Source organism: Sus scrofa, chromosome 6 (assembly GCF_054392235.1).
Source record: "Sus scrofa isolate SSC_HxYL_T2T_F1_AM1 chromosome 6, Sscrofa_HxYL_maternal_Yorkshire_Landrace_v2.0, whole genome shotgun sequence".
NCBI lineage: Eukaryota > Metazoa > Chordata > Mammalia > Artiodactyla > Suidae > Sus > Sus scrofa.
Window position 1 is genome coordinate 57,966,060 of NC_139388.1, and position 9,751 is coordinate 57,975,810.

Genomic DNA, 9,751 nt, shown 5'->3' on the forward strand with positions numbered 1-9,751 from the left:
GCTCCATTGGTTTGACAAAGGCATCTCATTAAGTGTGCCTTTCAGGAATTCAGAGCTGGCAGTTAAAGCAGGATTAGCAGATAGGAGAATGAATGGGCATGACTCCCTTGCAGGGCAGGGCTGCAGGGTACAAGGGCCCGGGTTTGGTTTGGCTTTGCTTTTTTTAAACATTTATTTTATTCATTTTTGTCTTTTTAGGGCCGCACCCGCAGCATATGGAGGTTCCCAGGCTAGGGGGCGCATCGGAGCTACCGCTGCTGGCCTACACCACAGCCACAGCAATGCAGGATCCAAGCCGCGTCTGCAATCTACACCACAGCCCCCCACTACGCCGGATCCTTAACCCACTGAGTGAGGCCAGGGATCGAAGCTGCAACCTCATGGATGCTAGTCAGGTTCATTAACCACTGCGCCACAACAGGAACTCCTGTTTTACTTTTAAAATCTGGTGCTAAACTACTATATTTAGAATGGATAAGCATTGAGGTCCTACTGTACAGCTTGAGGAACTCTATCCAGTCTCTTGGGATAGACCATGATGGAGGACAATGGAAGAACGAGAAAAAAAAAAATAGATAGATAGATATATGACTGGGTCACTTTGCTGTACAGCAGAAATTGGTACATTGCATTTTCTTAATTAAACTCTTTTTGTGGTGGTTTTTTTTGTCTTTTTTTTTCAAATTTTGTCTTATTGTCTTGGCACAATATTGTAAATCAACTGTATTTTAATTAAAAAATAAAATATTGGACTTCCTGTTGTGGCGCACAGGTAACGAACCTGTCTAGTATCCATGAGGATGTGGGTTTGATCCCTGGCCTCGCTTAGTGGGTTAAGGATCCTCTGGCGTTGCCATGAGCTGTGGTGTAGGTTGAAGACACAGTTCGGATCTGGTATGGCTGTGGCTGTGGCCTGGGCTGGCAGCTGCAGCTCTGACTTGACCCCAAGCCTGGGAACCTCCGTATGCTGTAGATGTGGCCCTAAAAACATAAAATAAAATGAAGACTTTTAAAAATAAAATAAACTCTGGTGCTAGATAATATTTGAGTCTACTTGGAATTAATTCATGAAGCAATCCACTTCTGAAATAGGTCCTCTTATACAGGAACTTCGGAGTCCCATAAAAACTCAAGCAAATTTTATTGCCCAAGAAGCATATTATCAAATAAGATAATGAATCAGTATCTCAGGCTTTTTAGAAACTGAACTGCCTGGTAGTTGAGAGCCTGGGCTGTCTGCCTTTGCATGCCACTGTGCCACCAATGCTGTGTGGCTTTGGGCTAGTTCCTTTACCTCTCTGACCCTTAATTTGTACATCTGTGAAATGGAGACAGCACTTACTGGGCAAAACTGCCTGAGATAAAGGGGAAAGTGTTTAGTAGAGTCATTGTCACAGAGCAGATGTTGGCTACATGATACCACTGTTGGGTTTGCCAGAGTTGTGATAAATGCATAAAGAAATAAAAAATGCAGGAGTTCCCATCATGGTGCAGTGGAAAGGAATCCAACTAGGAACCATGAGGTTGTGGGTTTGATCCTTGGCCTTGCTCAGTGGGTTAAGGATCTGGTGTTGCCATGAACTGTGATGTAGGTTGCAGATGCAACTCGGATCCTGGGTTGCTGTGGCCAGTAGCTGTAGTTTTGATTAGACCCCTAGCCTGGGGACCTCCATAAGCCCTGGGCATGGCCCTAAAAAGCAAAAAGAGAAAGAAAGAGAAAATGCAGATCCGCTATGCCAATAAAAAAATGGGCAAAGGCAGGACAAATACATCACAAGGCAGAACTACAGTGGATTACAAACCAGTGGAAAAGCATTTACCCTCAGTATTAACTCACTTTGGTAGTACTATTGGAGTTCCCTGGTGACGTGCCAGTGAAGGATCCAGCGTTGTCACTGCTGTGGCTCAGATCACTGCTGTGGTGCCAGGGGAATTTCTCCACGCTCGCCAAAGAAAGAAAGGAAGAGAGAGAGAAGGAAAAAAAGGAAGGAAGAGAGGGAGACAGGAAGGACGAAAGAAGGAAAGACAGACCAGTACGCATTGCTTTCTGAAAAAAAAAAAAAACAAACTAAAAAAAAAATTTATTAGTTACGTATTTAGTCTTCATCTCCCTCCTCTGTCCACTAGAACGATTCTGTTTTGTTCATTGCTGCATCTCCAGCACCCAGAACTGTACCAGCCATGCAATCCGTGCTCAATAACTACTTACTCAACAAATGAATATGGAAATGAAAAGGAGCGTCACCTTTTCACTGACCAATAGCAAAGCTCTAATAAAATGGTACCATTCAAAGGGGAGGATGTGGCGAGACCATGGCTTTACCGTGTTTACTGTAAGCCAGTGGAAATTGTTTTAACCTTTCTAGAAACTGACTCTTACCCAGCCATTCCACTTCTGAGACTCTACTAGAAGGAAATAATGTAAGATCTGCACAAAAGGGTTTTTTTTGTTTTTTTGTTTTTTTGCTTTTTAGGGCCACACCCACGGCATATGGAGGTTGCCAGACTAGGGGTTGACTTGGAGCTACAGCTGCCAGCCTGCATCACAGCCACAGCAACGCTGGATCCCAGCTTTGAGTGCGACCTACACATAGCTCAGGGCAATGCCCGATCCTTAACCCACTGGGCGAGGCCAGGAATCGGACCCGCCACCTCACGGTTCCTAATTGGATTCATTTCTACTACGCCATGATGGGAACCCCTAGATTTGTGCAAAAGTTTATGCACAAAGACTTTTCTCTGTTTTATCTTTTGTGTTGGTAAACAAAAAATTGGTACAGCAAATGTTGATAATACTTTTCATATACTTTTGATAATAAGCTTTAGAGGAAAGGCTCTCTAAGTGAGAGAGTAGCAACATCATGGAGTATTATGCAATCATTTTACCTAAAAGCAGAAAATGTTTTGATGATATATTAAGTACAAATAAGCAGACCGGGGAAGTGCTGGGTACGGTATCCTCAACAAGAAATTCGAAGAAAACGCGTCACCATTTCAAATTATTGGAAGGATCCATAGCGAATGATGGGGACAGAATCGCCATCTTCTGCTTATCTGTAGCTCCCAACACCCTGCACAAACACAGACATGATCCTAAAGCCCAAAGGAAATCATTTTCAAAGCAAAGTGTTTACTTCCTCTGACTGATCAGGGATTCGGTCCTGGAGATGGTGGAACTAATTCCAGATGCAGAGACGGCACAAGGCACAGGCGTAATTTTCCCAGCGAACGCGTGGCAGGGAGCCAAAGGTCCAACCATAGGGAACTGGGGTGGGGGGGGAAGCTAAATCATAATCCGCCCATAGCGACTTAGGCAGGTATTAAAAGTCCTGTTTATGGAGGTCCTGTCGTGGCTCAGTGGTTAACAAACCCGACCAGGATCCATGAGGACTTGGGTTCGATCCCTGGCCTCGCCGAGCGGGTTAAGCATCTGGCGTTGCCGTGAGCTGTGGTGTAGGTCGCAGATGCAGCTCAGATCCTGTGTTGCTGTGGCTGGGGTGGAGGCTGGGGGCAACAGCTCTGATTCGACCCCTAGCTTGGGAACTTCCCTCTGCCGCCAATGCGGCCCTAAAAGACAAAAAGAGAAGAAGAAGAAAAAAAAAAAGTCCTGTTTATGACATGCTTCAAGCCCCCAGGAAAATGTTTGTGTTGAAAATCACATGTAAGCTCCCATGTGGCACAGGGGGTTAAGGATCTGGCGTTGTCACTCCTGTGGCAAGGGTTTGATCCCTGGCCCAGCAACTTCTGCATGCAGTGGGTGCAGCCAAAAAATAAATAAATAAGAAGAAAAGAGAAAAAAATCATGTGTAAAAAGCAAGATATAAAATGACATATGCAATAGAATCACCTCTATGTATGTTTGCATATACATTTTTGTATATATACACACGTATATACATACACAGAGTTCTCTTTGATTTTATCTATACAACACACACGCACACACAAAATAGAGGCACAGGAGTTCCCACTGTGGTGCAAGGGGGTTGGTGGCATGTTGGGAGGGCTAGGATGCAGGTTCGATATCCAGCCTGGTACAGTGAGTTAAGGATCTGGCTTTGCGGCAGCTGTGGCATAGGGTGCAACTGCAGCTTGGATCTGATCCCTGGCCTGGGAAATCCAAAAAAGGGTAAAAAAGAAAAAAAAAAGAGGCACAGAGGGGATTTTATACATATATATACACACACATATAATGTGATATAAATTTTATATATTTACTCTTTTTTTGCTTTTTAGAGTCCCACCTGTGGCATATGGAAGTTCCCAGGCTAGGCATTAAATCGGAGCTGCAGCCACTGGCCTACGCCACAGCCAGAGCTGTGCCAGATACGAGCTGTGTCTGCAAACTACACCACAGCTCATGGCAACACCGGATCCTTAACCCACTAAGGGAGGCCAGGGATCAAACCTGCATCCTCCATGTTATATATATTTACACTTTTAATTTATTATATTTATATTTGTGGTAGTGTAGTTATTATTACATTATAATATGCAAATTTATATTATAAATGTATATTATATTTTAATTATTATATAATAATAAATATATTACTATATTTATTATAGTATACATTTTATATTATAAATTTCTATGTAATCTTTATGTGTGTGTGTATATATATATATATGCGAAATTAGGAGACAAAACCAGGATGCTAATAACACAATTTTACAAAGGTAAAACCCTTCAAAGAATGCCACTCCTGGAGTTCCTGTTGTGGCTCAGCAGTAACGAACCCAGCTGGGTTCCATGAGGATTTGGGTTCGATCCCTGGCCTCACTCAGTGAGTTAAGGATCCAGCGTTGCCCTGAGTTGTGGTATAGGTCATAGATGTGACTCAGACCCAGCATTGCTGTGGCTGTGGCTGTGGCTGTGGCTGGCAGATGCAACTCTGATTTGACCCCTAGCCTGAGAACTTCCTTGTGATACAGATGAGGCCCTGAAAAGCAAAAAAAAAAAAAAAAAAAAAAAAAAAAGCACTACTCCTGGTTATTTCTTGGAGGAGCCCTGGGGATCAGTCTTGGCCTTTCAACTTTATTTATTTTGGTTTTTTTTGGGGGGGGTGCACACCCACAGCATATGCAGCTTCTCAGGCCAGGGGTCGAATCAGAGCTACAGCTGCCCACCTATACCACAGCCACAGCCACGCAGGATGCTTAACCCACTGAGCGAGGCCAGGGATCGAACACGCAACCTCATGCTTCCTAGTCGGATTGGTTTCCACTCCGCCACTCCGGGAACTCCAGCCCTTCCGCTTTACAGAGAAAGCCCCTTGGCCCCTCCACGTCTTTCCTGGAGGCCCCACCCTTCACTGTAGGATGTCCCCTTACTGTTTTATGCTGCTATGTATTTCCCAAATATTTAAACCTTTATAAACATATACTTTTGTAGGGGTTTTTTTGCATCTAAACATTGCATAGCGTCCTGAATGAGTTGTCCTGCAACTTGCTTTTATCCATCCTGAGATTTTTACCTGCTGCGTCGAATTTCATAGAAGGGTGAGTCTCAGTGTATTTGATTATTGCCCTGTTGGCGGCACCTAGATGGCTTCACAGCTTTTGCTGTGATAAACAGCAAAGTGGTGACTCTTCTTGCAGGTTCAAGGTCCCCACTTGAACGCGGCTTGGCGTTCAAATGTGTCTTTAGGGCGATTTGGAGAAGTTCCTGGAAGGAGAGGACGCCAGTGGCTTTGCGTGGAGACGGTCCGCTCCTCCTCCTCCTCCTCCTCCTCCTTTCCGGTAATTGTCAGGTTTTCCATGTTGAGTCTCGGCTTTCTTTTTCTTTTCTGTTTCTTTTTTTCTTTTTGGCCACACCTGCTACATGTGGACGTTCCCAGGCCAGGGACGGAGCACCCAGTTCAAGGCATTTGTTTCCATTTCTTTACCTACAATTTTATTGAGGTATAATTAATGTACCATACACTGTACATAGTTGAAAGTGCACAATTTGCTAAGCTTTCACAATTGTGTACCCCAGGGAAGCCACAGCCACCAGCCAGATAGTGAACACGTGGCCTCTCCCCCAGCAGTTCCTGTGCCGCTTCGTAATTCCTCCTTCTCACCCACCATGTGTGAGCACCCATTGATCTGCTTGCGGTCACTGTAGATTAGTCGGCATTTTCTAGACTTTTATATAAATGCAATCTTTTAGAGTGGTCTATTTTTTTCCTCGGGCTTTTTTTTCACTCAGCAGAATTATTTTGAGATTCGTCCATATTTTTGGGTATTTCAGACGTTCATTCCTTTTTATTGTCAGGAAGTATTCCCTGGTCTGGTCGTGCCACAATTTGCTGATTCATTTGCCTGTTGGTGAACATTTGGGTTGCTTCTTGGATTTGGGTACAATAAATAAAGCTGCGGACCCTTCCTATCTGGATCTGCATAGAGACCTGTGCTGCCGTTTCTCTTGAGTGAATACCCAGATGTGTAACAGCTGGGTCATGGGACACATGTAATTTAACTTGATGAGAGTAGGGAGGAAAAAAAGGCCCCCCTACCCTTCTAGGTGCTTTGGGCTGGTCCAATAATTCAATTGAATGAAGACGCATCAACTGGAGAGAAAAAGATTGAAGTGGGTGTGTATGGAAGCCCCAGGTAGACACGAGGCTCGAAGACAGAAATTGAGGCTTATGTGCCATCCTGAGTTGAGAAGCGGGTAGGGGTCTGGGGCTTCCAAGGAAGATAATTCACTGGAAGATGGGAAGAGCAAATGTTTGCCACGTCACAGAGAGGCAATGGGGCACAGAAAGGAATCTGTGCCCGGCTCCCCCCAGCTTGTCCCACCTAGCCCCCTCTCGGGTAACCGTTCTCTTCCTGGGCCAGACCCCCATGTCTGATTGCTGGGTCTGTTGGGCTTTGAGTGCCCTCCGTTTAAAATCATCTACACCCGCCGAAGTGGTACATCCTGGGGTGACCCTGCCCTGCACCCCACCTGGAACGTCCTCCGCAGCGTCCCTGGAAATTGCACATCGCGGAGCTGGTAGCTGGTTCCGTGATGTCATGGAATGAATCGCTTAGTCTTGAAAATAGGTCAGTTCAGCTCAACAGTTGCGTCTCCTTTTTAGGAGGTGGTGGTGCAGCTGGGCTCCCAAAGTTAGGCCTTGATTGCATGAGACATTAGGGATTTAATAAGGCATTTCTATGGAAACAAAAGAAAAACAATGGCTAATGATTGGAGCAGATTATAATCCCAGTTGCTACATATTGGGCTCAAAGCATCTTCAGATGGACTGGGGGCAGGTGATGGGAATCTGGCAGGTCTTCTTCTTCTTTTTTTTTTTTTTTTTGTCTTTTTAGGGCTGTTCCCGCGGCATCTGGAAGTTCCCAGGCTAGGGGTCGAATCGGAGCTGCAGCTGTCAGCCTACACCACAGCCACAGCCACAGCCACGCCAGACCTTCGACCCCACTGAGCGAGTCCAGGGATCGAACCCGCATCCTCATGGGTACAAGCTGGGTTTGTTTCCACTGAACCACAATGGGAACTCCACCTTTAAGCCAATTAAATAGAGCTCTCTTTTACACATTCACTTTGGCAATACCATGGGGAAGTAGAAAATACTGCACAACTACAATGCATATAAATAGACACACATGACCATACAGACAGATGCAGAGACCTCGTAGCTTTCTATTTTCAAGGTTTAATCATGAGACGGGTATTTGTGGAGGAGACATTTAAGGTTTTGTTACGGAACCAGGGTTGCCGGACGCACCGCAAGACAAATGCTGAGATGCAGAGAGTTGCAGCTGAGAAAGAATGTCTTCACAGGCAGCCAGGCAGAGAGACCAGAGAGCAAAGTCTCAGATCCACCTCCACGAAGGTGAGGGGCTTGAGATATTTATGGGATAAAGGGGTCGTGCAGGCATATCCGAGTTACACGCTTCTTCATGGAATGTATGTTTAAAGAATGGAGGCGCTTAGCATCATCTGAGGGTGGCATGTTTGGCCCTCTGACGTCGAAGTCACTCATCAGACACCTACGCAGGCCTAGTTTTAGGGTTGATGGTCCCAACTGGCTGGAAGCGAAGAGCTGGAAGCTGGAGCTGGAAGGAGACACAGCTGACTCCAAGTGCCTAGAAAACAACTCTGGCGGACATCTTTTTTTTTTTTTTTCTTTTTACGGACACACTCGAGGCTTACGGAAGTTCCCAGGCTAGGGTTCGCATCGGAGCTGCCGCTAGGGGCCTGCACCACAGCCACAGCACACTGAATCCCAGTCGCATCTGTGACCTACACTGCAGCTCAGGGCAACACCACATCCTTAACCCACTGAGCACGGCCGGGGATTGAACCCACATCCTCAATGGACACCACGTCAGGCTCTTAACCTGCTGAGTCACAATGGGAATTCCTCGGCAAACGTCTCACTGCTTAGCCTAGGTGAAGCTTGGAGGGTAGGTAATTTGTAACAAAATAATTAAGGCAAGCGTGCTCAGTGAAGGTTAGGCTACAAGCAAAGTGGGTTTTAGCAAGCTGCAAAACAATCTCAAGATTTTCTGTTAGTCACCACTTTCTGTTCTGTCCTGGGGCACGGCTTCAGGATGGATTTTTTTTAAGTCTGTGAGGTATGGTTTCCATTTTTTGTTCGTTTTGTTTTTGTCTTTTTTTTTTTTTTTTTGTCTTTTTGCCATTTCTTGGGCCGCTTCTGAGGCATATGGAGCTTCCCAGGCTAGGGGTCGAATTGGAGCTGTAGCTGCCCGCCCACGCCAGAGCCACAGCAACGCAGGATCCTCGTAGTTCCTAGTCGGATTCGTGAACCACTGCGCCAGGATGGGAACTCCTGATTTTGTCTTTTGAGGGCTACACCTGTGGCATATGGAGGTCCCCAGACTAGGCGTCCATTCTGTCTGAGCTACGCCACAGCCACAGCAACTCAGGAACATACACCACAGCTCATGGCAACTGGATCCTTAACCCACTGAATGAGGCCAGGGATCGAACCCGCATTCTCAGGGATGCTAGTTGGGTTTATTAACTTCTTTTTATTTTTATTTTTGGTCTTTTTCTTGCCATTTCTTGGGCTGCTCCCATGGCATATGGAGGTTCCCAGGCTAGGGGTTGAATTGGAGCTGTAGCTGCCAGTCTACACCACAGCCACAGCAACACAGGATCTGAGCTGCACCTGCGACCTACACCACAGCTCACAGCAATGCCGGGTCCTTAACCCACTGAGCGAGGCCAGGGATCGAACCTGCAACCTCATGGTTCCTAGTCGGATTCGTTAATCACTGAGCCACGATGGGAACTCCAACCTTAGTTCTTCTACTGAGCATGTGATATTCTGATGCCAATTCCACTTCCAGCATGTCCATGTCATTTTTTCCCCAACATCAAGCAATTCTCAGACCCGAACCAGGTGCCCTGCAGTTCAACTCGGTTCTAACGCTGTCTTCCTGACGAAACGTCAGAGCCCTCAAGTTAAGGATTCAGTTTAATAAGATACCGCCCCACCCCACCCCCAATCCCCACTTAAGACACCAGTCTAAGTTCAAGTGGTCACCTGCGCTTCTGACTAGCTGATCAGATCTTCCAATGACCGTTCCTTGGGTTCAATTAATTTGCCAGAGCAGCTCACAGACCTCAGAGAAACATTAATTACTGGATCACTAGTGTATTATAAAAGAATATAACTCAGGGAGTTCCCGTGTGGTTCATTGGGCTGAAGAGCTAGTGCTGTTACTTCTGTGGCTCAGATTCGATCCCTGGCCTGGGAACTTCTGCATGTCTCGGATAAGGCCAAAAAAAGAG